The 17365-nt window shown below is 40.4% G+C and overlaps 1 protein-coding gene across 1 annotated transcript in view; it reads right to left on the bottom strand.

Moving 5' to 3' along the window:
* WWOX (WW domain containing oxidoreductase) overlaps positions 1–17365 on the bottom strand; it is a 465117-nt gene that overhangs the window by 140226 nt on the left and 307526 nt on the right. The window lies entirely within an intron of this gene.

Genomic DNA, 17365 nt, shown 5'->3' with positions numbered 1-17365 from the left:
ATCTTGAAAACTTCACTTACTGGAAAAGGGTGCAGCCCATTGCAGATGTCTTCCCCAATTGTGCAAGGCAGAAAGAAGCAATAACTTGGGTGTCTGTGGACACTAATGGAGATCCATGTGTACTCACTCTATGAGAAATGATCTCCCATTATGAACCACAGGCCAAAGTCAGGCCTTCTCCTTCACGTGTGGGTGTAATTTTGATGGGACGATGCTCCTGGATTCCCTGTCTCATATACCCAGTAGCTTGGGTAGACATCCTGCCTTGGTCATCCTGACTGACGAACTCCATTAAAGAGTGGTTCGATGTTCATCATGAGCAGATTTCTTCTTAATATGAATTAGGACAGATATCTACCAGCAGGTTTATGGTCCCAAGGAGCAATGGTGGGGACAAGAGGGACAAACTAAAGAACAGCAGTTTATCACTACAAATAACGCTCCATCATCCAAATTACTGTGCACCAGTGAAGGTCTTGTCTCCTTTTCAACCGAGTCAAGATGAAGAAAGGCCAGCCCACGACTTGGCACAGAACAAGGCATGAGAGAACAAGCACGCTGAGGATCAATACAAACAAAATACAGGTGACATTAATTGCTTGGAGCATTAATAGACCACAGGAGAGTAGAAACCAGCTTAGTTTTGAAAACCAAGGGTGTTCACCTGCCTGGTTCTCCTGGGGTGTTCTGGGGTTGTGTGCGTGTGAATGCCGCATTAGGCACCCCAGGATGCAAGAGATGAGTTAGTTGTACCCCATTTTTGTTCCATCACTTTTAATACTTGGCAGCACGCTCAGTGCCTCTTGATGGGTTCACTGTAGTTATTCAAAACCAAAAAAACCCAACCACCAAACCCATCCCAAGTTTAAATACATAAAACTAAGTTTAAAAACATAAAAAGTTTATTTTTCCAAGACTACGCTTGATCTTTTCCTTAGGGTGAATCACAGACCACAGCTTCAGTATTTTTTCCTCTCAAGGAGATCAGCAATTGCTAGACACTTCATGATTCTGGAAGAATAATTACAAAATAAAAGCAAGCAAGTTTCTATAGGAAAGTTCTGTGCTCGTAAGACCAAACTTGGAGCCTCAGCACTTGTAAATGGCCCCTGAGAGCCCCCTGTAGTTGTTGACTGGTAAAGATTGAAGGGGTTTTATTCTCACTGCAAGTGTTACCTTCTGAATCACGTTGCTATTGAAATCAGCTGGCAGCGCTCTAGTTAAGTCCAGCTTAGCACACCGCAGGCTTTGTGAGCTGTGCAGCTTGGGCTCCAGCTCGCCTCCTCTCCACCATGCTGGTATATTTGTTTTAGCATTTGACAGTATCTAACAGATTTTAGATGGCTTGTTTAATGACCTTTTCCAAAATCTTCCATTCGTTTCTTTAGTTTCTCACTTACTCTCCCTTTTTCTTTTTAAAATAAATCACCGTTATACAAACAAAGCCAGCAGAAGGGAAAACATTCAGTACGTAGAAACTGAAAATTTGAGTATTTGCTTTTTATGGGGCACCGGAGTCTCCTAAAAGACAGAACTGCTAGAAAACTTAAATGATGAGGACAAAAAAGTTCACTCCGTGGCTATGCAAATACATCGCAGCTTCAAATCGCTTTGAAAAAGAATTTCAATACTTGTGTTTCAATTTACGGTCTTAAAATGCCCGAAAAACACATTCCTACTTTTTAAATGGATTTTTTTTTTAAGTGAGTCTTAAATACACTTTGATTATTTCCATTCTTGACATTATGCCTACTCAGGTATTTTGTACAGCAATTTGAAAGCAGAAAGGCAATTCCTAGCAATACCAACAGGTATATATTGATTTAACAAACACCTCCTCTTAAAGATGCACTTTCTTCTTCCTACGGAAAAGAAAATGTGAATTTAAACTGAATAAAGCCAAAAGCTAAAACACATTGTCTATAATGATTTCTTTGATGGAGAAAGCTCAGGTTCAAGTTCATTATCTTGGTATTTTCAGAAGAGTTTGCCTGCAGCTCTTAGGAACAACATTTAACTGAATTTTATATGTGAACATTAAAGAAACAGTAATGCACAGGTATAAAATAAGTGATCAAACTGCAAGTAAAGTGTACAGTTTTCTCCCTGTTACCTTACACTGCTATTATCTTTTCAAAAGACGTCAAAAGCTTTTCTCGGGAATTCTCATTTCTCACACGTTTTGGAAGCAGGTACAATTTAACAGCTCTCTATAGCACTAAGGCATCTGGAGCAAAAAACGGCTATTTACTTCAAAGCAAGAGATTTTGAAGGTGGAAAGACACAGGCAGAAGCGGAGGTCCAGAGACACTGCTACTGCATTTCTAGGTTTAATGAAACACTAATATTAAGAATATTTTATGTAAATATGTATATACAAAGGACCAACTGCTTTTGTAGGCACATAGACTATACAACCAGAGGCCAGAGTGATCAGCACTCTCTTTTGAACTCCTGAGTGGAGTTTCAGTGTAAAACACAAACTGCAATGCATGTAACCGCAGTTGTTATTTCATACAAGTCTGAATACTGACTCCATTTTGGGCAAATTGAAAGCCGGACTTGCCCCAAAAACAGTCTGAAGGACAAGCCTCGCAACACGCAGGGAAACACACGCACCAGCACACGCTCAGCGCAGGCTCAGGGCGAACGGTGGTGCAAAGGCACCATCCTGCCCGGAACTGCAGCTGCAGGCACACAGCTCACAACGGGCAGGGCCAGAGAAACCTGCCTGGAAATCGGATACAAAAAGGCATCACAGCCGTAATTTACGCTTCCAACATTTATGTGCATCCTCCCCTTTTCCTCCTCCTTCCCCTCCTGCTCTTAAATTTTTCAGCTCTTCAAGGAAACAAAACCCTCGTGTTGCGGTGGTTCCTCCTGGAGTCACAGCGGCGCAGCTGAGGGCACATCCATGTTCCAGCCTAAAACGGTTCTTTCAAGGGTTTTAAAACAAATAAAAACAAGCTAGAGAAAGCGACAAAAAAGTTTGCTCCAGGCTCAAATTCAAAACATTTTACGAGTCAAAGTTTTCTGGTGGCAAAGGTTAAAGTAGCAGAACACAGCCCTGCAGCACTCGCACCAGAGGGCAGGGGATGTGCAGGTGCTGCCATGGATGCACATTTATTTCCCCATAGCAGAGTGGGAACAAGGTACAGCTGGACTAGGCTGCTGTGAGTAAAGCATCAACCTCCCACAGAACCCGTGTCCCTTTTTGCTGACTAACAGGGCCACTGTGTCCCAGGTCCCCCCTCCTGGGTCTGACCCAGCTGTCTCCAGTCAGATCTTCCTCTTGGACCTGCACCGCTCTTTGATTACTGATACGCTGTGATTTGAAGAAATAGACAAAACTGAAGCCAAACACCCACATGGTTGTGTTAAACTGTAGTAAGAATAAATAGGAAAAAAATGCAACAAATAGTATAATCACGCAGAGGCTTAGGAAAACAAACACATGTCCTGGAGGTTTCCAGCACTCATTTTATGACGGAGCTGTACGTGGATACATGTCTGCATGTCAGCTGTGCAAGAAAAGCCAATATGGTGGTATTGACTCTCAGGTTTTTTACCTCAACACTGTTGACTGATTTTACACAAAGGTAATTACATTATATAACTTGCTGTGGCCTTTTTACAAGTTGAATAGCAAACCAAACAATGTTATCTAGTCTGATCACTTCATAAACTGGTATCTAAGATACTGAAATAGATAGGATAATTAAAATAACGCACCTGTATTTATGATAATTTGTGCCCCCGATGCTTAAGCCCCTTATCTTCTATGATATATTTACAGCATTTTCATCTCAATACCGTTGTAATTATTAATACTTAGTGAACAGAGACATTCCCTTTCGACAGCAAACCATGCTTTCATTGTGCTTTACTGCAGCTAAAAAAGGAAACATATATAAAATCTTGGACACAGACAGTTAATCAAGCTTAACCATGGTCTGATAACAAAGCAAGCAAAGTAGAAAACGTATATGCTGGTGTGCCAGCATACACTGCCACACTTTTCATTAAGAAACAGCCTTATTTTGTTCGGATCATAGGAGAGGCTCCAGCTCCACCTACCAACCTGCATAATAAGCTACGGCGTCAGGGATATCATTAGCCTCACTATCCTACAAGAAATTAATAGTTAAGCGGACACAAAACTAGCTTGGAAGTTGTTTCTTTTTCGCCTCCGCGTTGAGGGTTCAGCTCCCAGTGAGACCTGCCGGGTCAGGAGTAACCAAGCTCCCAACCTTTGTGCTGCAGGGAAACAGCCACATAGAGAGAAATAAACCCGAGGACACCTTGATGGACACCAGGCTGCCGAGCTACAGCAGCACCGGCTTCCCTGGTGTGAAACCTTCCGGTGGCAAAAGGGGCTTTGGAGGAAGAGACAACAGCTGCTGAACCCACCGGTACAAGCTCAACAGCGCGACTCAGAGCCGCCAACACGGTGTCAGGGGACAGTTTTGTCTGCATCTTACAAACACGCAGCGGCTAAACCACGAGCTCCTACTGCAGCAACGGAGAGGTGCGGTGTAGCAGCACAGCGACAGCATCGCATGCATCACAAAGGTCAAGCAAACAAGGGTGTCATGTGAGAATTTGGGACCGTAGCTCGTGGGTCTAAGATGCACCTACGAGGAATGTTTAAGATAAAAATGTTTAACAAGGGGATAACAGACACTGGAATTTGAAGAGGCGCTTTGCAGAACTGGATGCACACTAAGCATCGCAAACGCTGCTGACAACCAAGTTGCTCCTAGCAAGGTCAGAACAGAGGTTTATTCTTGCTCTATCAGATTTGCCTTCCAAGTCTCCATAGAGCAAAAGCACTAACTCATAGACACAAAAGTCTCATCTTTAAAGCCGAGGTCTCCTCACTAAGCTCTTCTCTGGAAAAAATATAGGTGGTGGGAGATTTATTTTTAAACAGATATTCTCCTGTCCCTGTGCCTTGGAAAAAGGAGATTTGTCACACGGAATTCTCCTCACTCCCTGAAGGTGAGCATTGGATATGGTCATGCTCCCTCCATTTAGGGCATAAAGTTGCAATACACCCGTATCTGCCTGCCAGAAGGAAGGGGAAAGGGAGGGATGGAGCAAGAAGCAAACACTAACTCTGATTTCTTTATATGGTGCTTCTAGTACCTTAGAGCTGGACTGGATGCTCTGATATTAAACCAGCCATTTTGTTCCGTCTGTCACCTCTGCACAGCGGAGAAATAAAGAATTCATAAATCACATAAATACTTCAGGTTGTTTCTCAGACTTCTAATTCTGTCTCAACCTTAATATTCCAAACTATTCCGAAATGGAAAGGCAAGAATTACAGCAGAACTTTCAGCAGTGTCAATCACTGCACAAAAACTGGAAAACAAATAAGGCTTTTTGTTTGTTTCCTGTATGTATGTTTCTCAACACATCACATTCCTGCAGATCACGTGTGTTCAAAAAAGCAGAGCTAAATAGCAAAGTAATAATAAACATTTTAAGGTTAAAAAAATTCCTTGGTTTTTTAAACGAGAAAATAATTCTTCAAAAATTATTGAAATGCTTTCTTTTATTAACCCTCTGTTAAAAAGGGTGACATGGAGGTAAGTACAAGGTTTGGCTAGAAACTCAGCCTATTTGTCAAGCTGTAGTAACTGCTAATCAGATCTAGAAATCTGGATGAAAGCAAGAGAGGAAAGAAAGAAGGAAAGGAATACGAGGAGAAGAGTATGAATGAGACCGAGAGCAGCTATGAAGGAAAACTTGTCTCCCACAATTAAATAGCAACAACATAAAACAAAAGTAAAACACGTTCACTGTAGCTGAGGACAACCCTAACATGGTTTGAAAGTCAGTACAGAATAATTGTACATACTTTCCTTAATATGCTCCACCAGGATTCCTCCGAGCACTAGAAGCTGCTACCTGCTTTTGCATAATGAAGCCAACCTGAGATCAGACGCAACAAAACTCCATTATTCCCACACGGATTTCAGTAAAGAATTCACAAAGTGCTCTTTGGCATTACTACCATGATCAGTGGGGAAGGATTTACAGATGTAGTAAAGCTAAGAGAAGCATCACTGACACCATTTCTCTTCCCTTTTCTTCCTAGAAAATCTCACTTTCAAAAGAGAAATCAAGGAGATCAGTGGGGTGGAGCCCCGATCAGAACCAAGACTTTTATAATTTCATTTATAGTTCTATCAGATTTGCTGAATTCTTGAAATACAGTTGATATGCCCTAAACGGAAGGGAGATAAACAAGCCGAGAGTGCTCCAAGGAAGAATGCATTTAGTTTTTCGGGGCAAAGTTCAATGTTACTTATGCAGCAGATGCCCGAAGGGTCTTTTGATGTTAAGAGCTACCTGGGATAGGAACTGCTCAAAACCTTTTCAAATCGGGCACAAAGCAGCCTGCCCATTACCTAACTTTACCACGCTACCCATAGCAAAATAACTGCTTCCATATGTACCCCTTGCCTGCCTCACAATACTTAGGGGTTTCTTGTCTCTCTTTTGTTATAATAAACACACAGAAGCCAACCACAATCTCTGTCTTGAGTTATTTATGAAGTCTCCAACTGTCTGCAGCGTCTGCCTCTCGGAGGCAGAGAACACCAGACATACCAGATTCTACACGTCTGGGTCTCTTTTATCACTTGACCCTAAAAGGTAAGCAGTGATGAGGAAGGACATGTACACACACCGCGTGCTTTATTGAAATTGGCTTTCTTCTTCAATATGGCACTTCAGCAACCTGGGAAAAGCAGCAAATTCTTAATTTTTTTAATATATACTTTTGGTCTAGATAATAAAGGGACATTTCCTACCGTGGGAAAGACAGAATTTCTCTCTTTAATCTCCCCCTGTTGAAGCAAGCAATGTCACCTTAAAGCGTCAGGTGGAATTTATTCCACCAAGCTAACAATGCTCATTTCCTTACCCTGTTGTTCCCTTCAGCTTTGAGAATCTACACACAGATGTCTCTGTAACATAGTTCATTTTAAAAAGGAGGAGGCACCGACAAACTTATCTCACCAGAAAATCTTCCTAGTCGCGTGTCTCCCTGAAGAAGAAAGGCTCTGCTTATCATTTCATTCAATATTTCCTTTCAAACATTTGAATAACGGGCTTTACAGAACAGCTTTTTGATACTAACTGAACTTTGTAACTAATAAAACCTTCTTACTGAGCTTTGTTACTTACATCTAGAATCCACAAAGCGTCTTTTTACAAATAATAACCATAGCTAATTATATGTAGTAAATAACCTCGGCTTTCAAGCCTCCCCATATATCATTTCGCTAAATATTAATCACAGCTTTAAGCTGCCTAACAAGCTCCTAAAAGCACGACATTACCAGGGAGATCCCCCACTCTGAAGAGCCTGAACTATCCATCAAATCCCCTTTTGTAAAAAGCGCTGATTAAAACTTCCTGGCGTGGACTTTTCCACGTTCCCGGGTGGGCTCGTCCTTGTCCCGGCGCCGGGGCCGTGGCTCCAGCGCACCCCGGGCACCGCACGGCCGAGCTCGGCGGGCAGAGCAGCTATTAACGCACTGACTCTCATCGCCTCTTTCTTCATTAGGACTTGATACAACAGGTGGGGAAAATCGGGACCAACCGCTATTATGTATTAGCTTTCATTTCCGTGCATTGATTGAGCTGATGCTGTTTTATGTGCGCGATGAAAGGGCAAATCAAAACTCATTTCTCTTTCTTGTCAATTCTCTTTCTCTTTTCCAACTATTTATCTCCGTATTGTATTGCAGCAACAGATGGCGCATTAAAAATGAATTCACTTTTTGGGAACTGTATACTGTGCAGCTTACTCTTACCATCTGAAATGACAATGTAATTAAATTTCTTTTGGAAAGGTACCTATAAAATACAGTAACATAATGCCCACTTAAGGAACAAGACATGTTAAAATAGAAGCATTTGGGGAAAAACACAAGTCTGCCAGGCACAGGAACTCTCTTTGGCCTGAATATTTTCATATTTCGACAGAATTTCTGGCCTAGTTAAAAGAAGTATACGTATCTGTATACTTATAGGTGTATCACGCAGCTCATTTCCCTCTCTGATTTTCATAGAGAAAGTGATTTCAAGTGTTTTTAAATTAGTTTCTCCTGGCATATTTACAAACTATTCTCTCAACTCACTAGATAATAATAGCATTCTTTAAATAATAGCTTCAAATAAATATCACAGGTCATTTTACATGCAACACTATCAATGCACACTTAGCCACACGAAAAATTGTTGCCAGTTGCAGGCTTATAACATTTTAAACCCTGCTCAGGGGATCCCATTTGATGAGCAACAAACCAGGATAACCCATGGGTAACAAGCTTTCCTCAACAGCATTAACACGTTTGCCACAAGTAGAAAACAATGGGTTAAATTCCTTCAAAGCACAGTCCCTAATTTGGTGGCAATTAATCAACTCGGATAGGAGAATCGCATGAAAATCAGTTTTATAAACCCAGCACAAACAGCAGCATGAAATACATTCCTTTCCTAGGATCAACGGCACTCAACAATAACAGTGATAGTCATTAGCAGTCCATAGGAAAGAGGAAAGTGTGTGTGTGGGAGGAGGGACCGGTCACACCAAAGCTGTCTCTTTATTAATCATTACAAGAAGGGAAAGAAGAAATAGTACACTTCCATTCTTACAAAATATAGCCGTTATTTTTCAAACTTGGTTACCTGCTTTCAGCTCCTGAAATCTTTAGTGGGAAAAAAAACCCAACCAAACAAAAAACCAGCACACACATGCACCAATAAACCAACCCAACCTTCACCAGAGCCGAAACCCACAAATCACGGAGAAACCAGCAACACGCAATCACATCGTCAGATGGCACCTGACCAGCAGAATGTACCCCAGGCCAAAGGTCCAGTTATATAACCCTGATTTTCTTTGTTTTGCCACTTCAGCCTCACTTCGCTACTTTAGCCTTTTTTTATTTTAAAGGGGGAAAAGGGGCACGGAACCCCCCACGCCGACCCCTGCAGATATACATGCGCCCCGGTCTTTAGAATATAGCAATACGAGCTTTGGGGATTTTTTTCCATCACTATTTCCTGTGCCTACACGAAAGATGATACTTAAACTGTTGTAACTTGGCCCAGTCAAAAGCAATTTGCAGGAGGGCCCTGAAATGCACATATATACATACGAGGGACAGGCCGGCTAACACATTAAAACACATACGCAGAGGCTGACAGTTCCTTTCTCAAAATAAATACATATGAAAGTAAATTCCGAGCCCCACTGAGTCAGGCTGCGTTTAACCTCTCTGCTTTCCCCCTCCCGCCCCCACAACATCCCCTTGTTTGTCTGCCTCCCCTAATCAGGACTCTGCTGTTGTACCAAGCAAGTTGGGGCATTTAGTGAAAATCAAGATGGATTTAGTTTGGAATTAAGTGGGTTCCCATGACAAGAAATATTAAAAGATGATGGATGTCTGACAAATATTTAAATAAAAAACCCAATCAACTCCCATTTCAGAAGGCAGCCTGCAAAGCTAGATTTATGAAGCTGAACTTTAAACTAAAAGGAACATATTTTTCCAGGCTCTATGTATTAGCAACATTGCATTTAATTTAGAGATTAAATAAACACTGTAGTCTGAGGCAGCCCCCGAGAGCTGAAATGCTGCATGTAGGCAGGCTTACAGTTCTGAAGCTATGAAATATGCCTCCTGTTTTGACACTATTGTAATAGCATAGTTGTTCACTTCCCTTGTTTCCATGGGGTTTATGGTCCATAAAGTTTAATAACAATCTTAACAGCTGAACAGTAAGCACACATCTCTGGGAGGCTGCTGTACGAGACAGGATCTGAATTTTATCCATGTAATTTTTAGTGGCAGCATATGTCCTTTTCTCACCACCATCCACATACACCCACCACCACAGAAGGCACCAAACAACACTGACTCACCTCGGAAAAGAGCTCTCTTACCCTCTCAGCCTCCAGAAGCTCCATGAACAGCACCTTCAAACAGCAGCTCGGGTTATGGAATTGTTCCATTTCAGAAAAATTAAAGAAAAAGTTCGCTCAGTAGGTCCCATAGGAAAAGCCTCCAGGAGCACCCACAAACAGCAGTGACTTTCTTCCATCTGACTTGGCACCAAAACAATAGCGCCTTAGGTACAAGACCACCTGCTGCTCCTCGAGGTGCAGACCTTCCTCTTCACTCGCCCTTCTCCAGTCTTACGTGATGAAGCAGGAATATTTCAGCTCCTAGCAAAACTGGCCTCCAGCTTATAACTTGATTAATAAGTTTCCATAAAAAGTGAATGAAAAAAAGACCTCACTTTGTGGCAAACACATGAAGCAGATCTCCCCCCAAAGAAAACAAAAACTGAAGCTGCCACCTTCAAACCTATAAGCACCATTTGCAGAAAGCCACCTGCACCTCATTTGGCATTAGGCTCAGCAGATCACCCACAGGTGAGCAGATCGCCTGCAGGTGAGCAGATTGCCCACAGGTGAGCAGATTGCCCACAGGTGAGCAGATTGCCCACAGGTGAGCAGCTCTCCTTGCTCTGACCCTGCTTGCTGGGGTTGTTCCCAAGCCTGGGGGGTTGTGTTATGGACTGGGCTCTTCCTAGTACATGCACGGCAACACGACTCACTTGTGATCAGGATTCAAAAGTAAGATCTGCACAGAAATCTTGTAATATTGGTTAAAATTTAACGTGAAATCTCTTTTTTTTTATACAGCCTGCTGGAAAATTTTAAGTTAGACCAACAGGTGATAAAAGGGAAGAGGAAGCGCCTCCTCTTCTGCCCCTTGGCTTCGATTTTGATTAATTTGTGACTGTCTTGGACTAGAGTCCCAAATGTTGAAGAGTTATGTTGGTTTAAGCCAACCAAACACAAGGCCTTCTATTTGCTGATAATTCTGCTTCACCACCTAATTCCACCATTTTCAAGATTTTTTAAGGGTCTTTTTAAAAATGGGAGAAAAAGGGAATATTCAACTTTCAAATCTGGATTTACATAACTACTTGTAACAAGGAACTACAGAATATTAAATGACTTCCCCCTTTTAAAATAATTGAGTAGATTTCAACTTGTGTCTTTTTAACATTTCACTAGATCATTTCTTTAGTGAAGTTGACACATCAAGTAATATCAGAGTAAATCTACCTAAAATATTTACAATTACTTGCAAGATATTTTCACATGAACCAGTAAATTGAGACTCTCAGAGGAGAGACATAAAAAAGTCATTTTTACGGTGGTTATTGTAATTTTAATAGGCAATTTCATAGGTAAACAGAAGTGCTTGATCTCCATTCACTACTGTATAACAGGCTATGCTGCATATCTAATGGAATCACATGGATTTGTGTACAAAATGAACAAGAATTATAAATAGCTCCTCCTGTAATTTAAATGATACAGTTTTACGCCTAAGAAGAAAACACAACACATATTAATATTGTACGAACAGGCAGCCTCCTTCCTTTGGGAATAAAGTTTTAAGAAGAGAACGTTTCAAGTTGGCATTAAAGCAGATGTGCGGCAGAAGGAGCTGTGCGCACATTTTCGGAGGAGCCCCCATCCGAGCTGGTTCACCAAAATGTATGCACGCTCAACGGATCTGAAATTCGTGTGGGCAAATGACATTTTCATGACCAGAGTAGATTAATAGAGTAATAGATTTAAAGGCTAGAAGGGATCATTATGACCATCTAGTATGACCTTCCGTTTAACAGGATTTAGCCAAGGGATTCCTGCATCACGCCCATGGCTCATAACTTCTGGTTGAGCTACAACCAGTATCTTTTAGAAAGACATTCAATCTTGATTTAAAGACTTCAAGTGATGGAGAAGTCGCTGCATTCCTAGGCAAGCTGTTACAGTGCTTAATTACACCCTTTCTTCTCTCTTTCTTTCCTTCTTAATGGTCTTACTAGTACAAATTCCCTAGATTCAATCCATTCATTGGTCTGACTGTATGTCCTCCCCTACTAGATTAAAAGTCCTTTTCTATCAGAAGTTTTCTCCAAACGCAGGTATTTTGGGGTTTGAAATACAGGATATCTTAACCTTTTCTTCCTGAAGACAGTGCTTCTTTAGTCTTTTGCTATTGGATAATAGCTTAGAAAACTTCTCAAAATTCTTGTAGGTCTCTTCTGAAATCTCCCAAATCTGTATATGCAAACACCAACACTACTACCAATAGTCAAATAACAATTCATTTATAGGGCTAATAACACCAATAATAATACTGCAAGGATCCCACTTGGAGAAGAAAAGAAGATTGTGAGCCACTTGGCCTCTTTCTTACTCACGCTCATGCAAATATCTCTCAAAGGATGGAATAAAAAAACACCCCAAAATGCTAAGTTTTGTCAAGCTGGAAAACACGAGGACAGTAAAGCAGTTCAGCACAGAATAGATCTGGGAATTTTTGGCAAATTATGTTTGATGCAACGGTTCCTGGGGAAGAGGAGCCCCAGTGCCGCCCCACATCGTGGCACCCAGCCTGGGCCCCAGGTGTGGGGAGAAGGTGCTCAATGTGCTGCACACACATTGATACTCCATTGATGCTCCAGAGCATCTGAAAACGCTCGTCCCCTACGAAAACCCTCAGCTGCTTGTCAGGACGGCTTTATGGAAACGGAGAAGAGGTTCTGGCCCCAACATTTAGCTATACTTGGCCATAACTCAATTTCTCACAAATAGCAATTTTGGCACGTTCTCTTTCTCTTGTACAACTGTGATACATGCAGTGGGAATAATAAATTACTAAGCTATTACACGACAACAGAAACCTCAACGTGTTTGGCTATACGCGCAGAACTAAAAATGTGGACTGCTTCTTTCATTGCGTTTTCACAAGGCTGGAATTGAATATATTTACATTGTTCGGTAATAAACTATTGAACACGTGAGATTAAGAACCCAGGGAAAAAGTTATGAATAGGGTTACTGGGTGTGTTTTTGTGAAATGAAAGCCTGGATGTATGTGGTCAGAATCACTCTCATACATTTTGGACATATATTGCAATGAAACTGAGAACATGGGGTTTGGAGGAATGTCCACGAATGCTGCTGCTGTTTCAGATGTGATTATACACCTCTTTGGGAAACAAAACAATTGTATAACGCAAATACCAACGCCCTTTGTAATTCATTAAAATCTGCTGTTAGATTCCACTACTATTTGAGCTGAGAAGTTAAGGGCAGCAAAACAAGTAGTATGCAATTCAAGACAACCTTTTATTTAGGGGAAAAAAGAAGCAGCTATTTTCAATCTCAGAAGACAGTGGGTGGGAAAATAGATTTCTGCTAAGGAAACGAGCAGTCACTTTCACTGAAAAGGAAATACTGAGTTGCTTTGTCCTAAGGTCTCAGTGGAGCAAAGCCTGATGGTTTAACCATGGCATATGGGTTGCAGCCCAAGAGAGCTAAAGAGAAAATTTGGAAGCTCGTGTCAAATTTTCTGCTCTCTCTCCAGCTCTGGCCTGGGCCTCAGCAGCAGTCTCCGGGGACAGAATGATGTACTGCAATATAACAAGCTGCCTGACATTTTGAAATGCCTTAACCCCCAGCTCTCCAGCCACCTTTCAGCGTCTTCCCTTCCCACACGGAGCTGCACGATGCGCAGTATAAAACTTCACTATAAAGGAAGAAGTTGTCACGCTTTTGTCCTTGAGGTGTTTAATCAGCAATGACTCTTTGCTTAGTTAATAATGTTTTTAGTAATATAGCGTGAAATGCCAGTTATTGTATGGAAGGCGGGGTATATGAATGTCACATGCCATGGCTGAGCAGTCTTGGGGCTGTTTTCTGCTGTTTTCTAAGCAAAATGCAGGCTGGGGGAGCCTGAAAAGGGAAAGCGCTTCTCTCCTGTAACCTAAGGAACTGCAGGCTCCTGATAAAAAAATAAAGCCTACCGAATTACTGAAAAGGAAGCTTTAGAAGCACAAATGTGAAAGTTGAAGCCAAGCCGATGCACACAAGAAAGAAGAAACCTACTTTATGCTTCCAACAACTTTCAGATTTATTCCTGGTATTGGTGGCCAGACTCTTAAAAACACTGCAATAATTATATATCCAAACCAGTCTTTTTTCCTCCTTAATGTGGAAAACGCTGCAGAACTGGAAGTGTTATTAAAAATCCCCTCTAAATGCGACTATAGGCTCAAAGTCCAGCAGCCCAGCTCACGTTCCTCCCTCTTGCTAAAAAGGCAAAACATTGAGGACTCGAATGTAGCTTCTCTCATACATTATCTCTCTAATGATTTTGACCTATTAATAAGTGGAATCTATCAAGTATACTTTCTCTTACAGTATTTTGTCAATCGTTATATGCCTCAATGGGGCCACCATTAAAAATCTGCCAATTAATTCAGCATTTAGGACACTGTTACTGTGAAATGTACTATGTATCATGCCATTTCTCATTATGAATATAGAAATGCTGTAAATTACGAGGTGAGATTAGTATTTTCTGCAATAAGAAGTGATGCCTTTTAATAATAATCCTTATATAACTTTGCATTTTCTCTCTTCGGCAGGGTTCTTCTACAGCAGAACCATTCCAAGGGAAAACAAGCTGAAGGCCACCCCAGATACTGAACACATATTCTTTCGCTTATTTCCTGACATTCTTCATTAAATCCTTTTTGTAGCAGAGTCTAAATATGCACCTCAAGAAAGTTAACTGAAGAGTTTTTCAGACTTTAAACGGTGTCTTAGTAGAAATCAAAAGACTTTAAAAACTTATTAGTCAGGTTAACCTGAGTGCATGTTTGTGTGCTATGTCTGAATAAAACCCCTTCGCTTACCAAAACGTAGCTCTTGATTTCAAATGATTAATTGTGGCTTGCTGGTCAATAAAACACTAAATAAAATGAAGGATGAGAACCTAATGTGGCTGAAAGTCTCTAACAGCACTTATTAATTTATTTTATTTCCTTAAAAAAAAAAAAAGAGTTTTGATTAAAACAATGATATTATTTAACATCCCATAGATTAAAAAAAGCCCCGAACATGAAAGCCATTAGCACCAAGTTAGCATGCTTGCAATGAACAATGTGGAAAGTACCTCTAATCGAGTGTAGCTGTGGTTTCATTTGTTCTAGATGAAAAATGACATTTATCAAACATTTGATCTGATGGGCCATATATTTATAGAGAAACAAAAAAGAAGAGATTAACTGGCACGAAAATCCATTTTGATTAGACTATCTGATGTTCTGTGCATGTATTACAAATAACCCTATTCCCAGGAGGTTCCCTTTGAGCTACATTTCTTTAATTATTATTTTTATTTAGCACTGAGACCATATCACCTGGGAACATAACCTTTTAAAACACCCGACAAGAACCAAAGGTATTTTTTTCTATATGGTTTTCTCTGTAAGGAAAGCCTCATTGCTATATGGGATACACTTGCTAAATTAAACTTCTGTTGTTCTTAAACATATTTTTTACTATTATCATTTCAAGATCTCAGCTTGTACATTTCTGAATGCTATTTCATTTGGAACTGCAGCCGTTTATCTAGTTGAAGCATCTGTGTGCTCAACATATGGACTGGAAACTTTCCACTACAAGGACTGTGCTCTGCCAAAGCGCCAGCAAAAGACACCGTTCTGATGTAAATACGAGCTGATATCCAAGCTCCTCACAGGTTTTGAATCTTTAAGCACCAAACTAAGGAAGAGTTTATGATGACTGTGGTTTTGTTGAAAACAAAAACACAAAAAACCCCCCAGAAAACCTGCAGAAACAGGCCTTGTATATTGCAAATCCCTATTTTGGCAACCCAAAGAGGGAATATAAGCTTAAAGGCCTGAATTTAACAAACCTAATTATCAAGGCTTAATTAGTACCAAGGGTAAAGCTTCATGGAACACCTGCAGACTTAATTTATGTCCTGACAGAGAGGAACAAGTGTTAATGGGCTGTATTTATGTTAATACCTGAACCTTAGAGAGCCAGCGGGATAAAACAGACTATGCACTAGTTTTCTGTTTCAAGCTACAGAACAAACATAAAAGATTTTAATCTTAATATTAGTTTGCACATAACTCCTTGGGGAAAGTATAGATCTATTTAAACTTTAAAACTGGAGATTCAGAATACTAAGAAAAAGAAAAAAAACCTAAAAGAGAAAAAAAGGCAGTTTAGAAAGTAGTGTCAGTGCAGAAAATACCATACCCTAAAGTGTCTGTGGCCGTATTCTGAGCATCCTGTGAGCAGCCACGGGGTTTGTTAAACCGCTTACATTATACCACTGATGCTCTCTACAGCAGGAACTTAGATGTTTTTCACATGTTTGATGCATAATACAACTCTTTGCTATATTCAGCGGGAAGGACCAAAGGCTGCACTGTGTCTTAACTAATCTCAGGTAGATGGTGTTTAAATGGCACTTTCTGGCCCTTCAACGCACCTTTTGTTCCTTGGCCACATGCACCATTTCAGCAAAGACCACATCTGAGAGTATGGCCATAAGGATAACATTATCACCTCTGAATTACACTGAGAAGGGAATGTTTATTATTATTATTATTATTATTATTATCATTATCATTTATCATCATCATTTCATATATCATCATTTATCAATTATCATCAATAATAATAATAATAATAATAATAATAATAATAATAATAATAATAATAATAATAATAATAATATCTGCTATCCAGTCTAGTATTTTCGACTCTGCAATTGCTCAGGTTGCAGAATTAAAAGGCATAAACCCATGTTATGTCGGCCTGTAGAGCTATTTATTATCCTTTTGTGTGTTCCTGTATTCACAGGTAACAAGGACAAAAAGTCATCTCTAAGATAATCCTCTCTGGTTCTCACAAAAGGCCACAGAATGTCACCAAGAAACTGCTGCATCCAATGTGCAGCTCCTCCCAGGCTTTCAACAGATGTTTGCATTCTCAAAACTGAACGAACCAAAAGTCGTTCTAAAATTTGCTGTTAAAAATGCTGTGTGTTCTCAGCGTATGCCTGGCTTAAGCTTCTAGTACTGGATCATATTCTGCTTTGATAAGCCGAAAGAACAGTTCTTCAGAAGCCTTCCCTGGTAGGCAGCTACTGATGGTGACCTGATCACCTCCCAGCTCTATTTCTGGTAAATTAAATAGATTGAGAGCTGTACATTTATTCCTACAAAACAGCTTTTCTCATCTCATGTCATTCTTCTTGTGGTTTTCTGAATCTTCTTTGTATTTCTACGGTATGTAAATATAATAGTGTTTATTTACTCTTCCTTGAAATGTTTGTAGCTATAACCAAATATTTACTTTGCCCATTTAAATACACATGTGACCATCCTTTCACGCAATTTACAGCACAAATTTACCATTATA

This window comes from Streptopelia decaocto (assembly GCF_964273445.1).
Source record: "Streptopelia decaocto genome assembly, chromosome: 11".
Classification (NCBI taxonomy): domain Eukaryota; kingdom Metazoa; phylum Chordata; class Aves; order Columbiformes; family Columbidae; genus Streptopelia; species Streptopelia decaocto.
The sequence above is the reverse complement of the archived record's forward strand: the minus strand, read 5'-3'. Positions and strand labels throughout refer to the sequence as shown.